Source organism: Uranotaenia lowii, chromosome 1, assembly GCF_029784155.1.
Source record: "Uranotaenia lowii strain MFRU-FL chromosome 1, ASM2978415v1, whole genome shotgun sequence".
Lineage (NCBI taxonomy): Eukaryota > Metazoa > Arthropoda > Insecta > Diptera > Culicidae > Uranotaenia > Uranotaenia lowii.
The window spans coordinates 102,215,849-102,217,816 of record NC_073691.1 but is presented as its reverse complement, the minus strand read 5'-3'; the positions used below and the strand labels follow the sequence as shown (position 1 = coordinate 102,217,816).

The following is a 1,968-nucleotide window of genomic DNA, read 5'->3' as shown; positions in this document are numbered from 1 at the left end:
AGTATAATGGATTCAATTATAATAGTATAATTGACCCAATTATAATAATATAATTGACTCAACTATATAAATACGATACATTCAACTGCAATTTTACTATTGAATTAAAGCATTCAACTATAAATATAATTTATTCAACGGTGGCTGATGTTTCTCAGTTGTTAGGTTTTAACTGAAATTAGAGTATCAATAAACGACAGTGTAACTTGTTCCCCCGCCGCTAAAAAAAATCATTCGCAATTTTCATTTCAAAAACAGATTCATTTCGTGTGCCAGCCTCGTTTTCCGGGAATTTTTCTGTGCGCCTTAGTTTCGATGTCGAGTCGCAATTTCGGTTCAAATTCAACAAAGCCGGTTCCATCCTAGGACAAATTGACCGCAGTCGGTCAATTATAATCACGAAATGCAACGAAAAACATCAACGGAGCCCGGAAATTCACAATGGCTGACGGCTCCGGTTCTGCAGGGTCAACTTAAAGATTGGGGCCGAGAAAAATATACGCTTTGCGTTGATGCTGACTTGATGATGCTAGCACATCCCATAAGGTAGGTTTTTGAATCTGAAATCATCCCCGCTCTGAATACGAGTTAAAATTACTTATCTTTCCCCCCATCCCCTTAGGTCTATCCCCGTCGAGTGCACCAACATTTTGATATTCTGCAGCAGCAGCTAGGATCACTTGAGCCTCCCGGCAGCATTCAGCGGTAGGCCTCAGAAGAAAATAATTTATGGGACAAGGCCATAAACACAGTACGGATTAGGAAGAAGGTAAACCAAGTTTGAGACAACACCACGGTGTTCATTACAAATATGGTTGATGTTGTTTTCTTAATTTCAGGATCGTGACAACAACAGAACCCAGGCAGAACCGAAACCGATGGCCATCATTTGAATTCAACGAAATATTCGGATTACTTGGAGGCACCAGAAAAAGACTGTGATATTGTTGAAATGTTATTGTATTAATTTGTAAATTGTGAAAATGTGAAAAAATAAATTTTTGTTTTGAAAAAAAGCTATTTTGATGAGAGTCAACCGAAAATATAGTAATGTGAATAATATACATATAGTTGAAAGTTGAAAAAACAATTATAAAAATACAGTACAACCAACCATAAATATAGTAAAATCAATTATATTAGTATAGTTGAATGTATTATATTTATAGTTGAATCTACTATACTTATTATGAAATGTATACAATCAATCATACGATTTTGTTGATTCTATTATATTTATAGTTGAATGCATAAAATCAATCATATAGTTATATTGGTATTTATCATATATATTATTGAATTCTCAAAATCAATCATACATATACAATTGAAAGTTTAATATTTATAATTAGCCGAGAATTAATCAGAAATATGATTGAATATAAGTGGATTACTGTTGGAAATACTATACTTTTTTCTCCGTGTAGCGTCCACTGACAGGGCTGACAGAGAAGTTTTGAAACAAAACTCGGCAAAATGTTTCATTGAATTTATTTTTATTTTTGAAAAACAGGAAAATAAAAATCAAGCTCAAATTTAAAATTAATCCTTTATGATTCCATCATTATGTCAAATGTATTTGAATGTTAAAAATAAATTTCAATGACGTTATTCAACAAATTTGTTTAATCGAGGAGACAAAATGAAGATGATATGATTTTTGAATCTATTTGTGTCAAATATTGACGAAAAACATTAAAAAGGAATAGTTTAAACCCTTTTGACGCGCTAAAATTTTGAATTATTTCAAAACCAAAACGTCGACGCTGGAGAACGCTGCAGTTTAAAACAAGTTTCGCGTTTTAGTACAATGACATCACTGACGCAACGCACCATTGTGGTGACTCAAACGGAAAATGGTATTCCCAAAATCAAATGTCAACGCGACGCGACGACGGACGCGCTATTGTGCGGCCGCCTTTATTCATGGTAATAACATCATCCAAGCTTGAATATTTTAAAAATTTG

At 33.4% G+C, this 1,968-nt stretch overlaps 1 long non-coding RNA gene across 1 annotated transcript; it reads left to right on the top strand.

Moving 5' to 3' along the window:
- The first annotated feature begins 224 nt into the window (after positions 1 to 224).
- LOC129750004 (uncharacterized) lies at positions 225 to 964 on the top strand. The gene is made up of 3 exons (XR_008738249.1): positions 225 to 546; positions 623 to 769; positions 840 to 964. It is a non-coding gene; the product is annotated as an uncharacterized LOC129750004 (long non-coding RNA).
- The last annotated feature ends 1,004 nt before the right edge of the window (positions 965 to 1,968 follow it).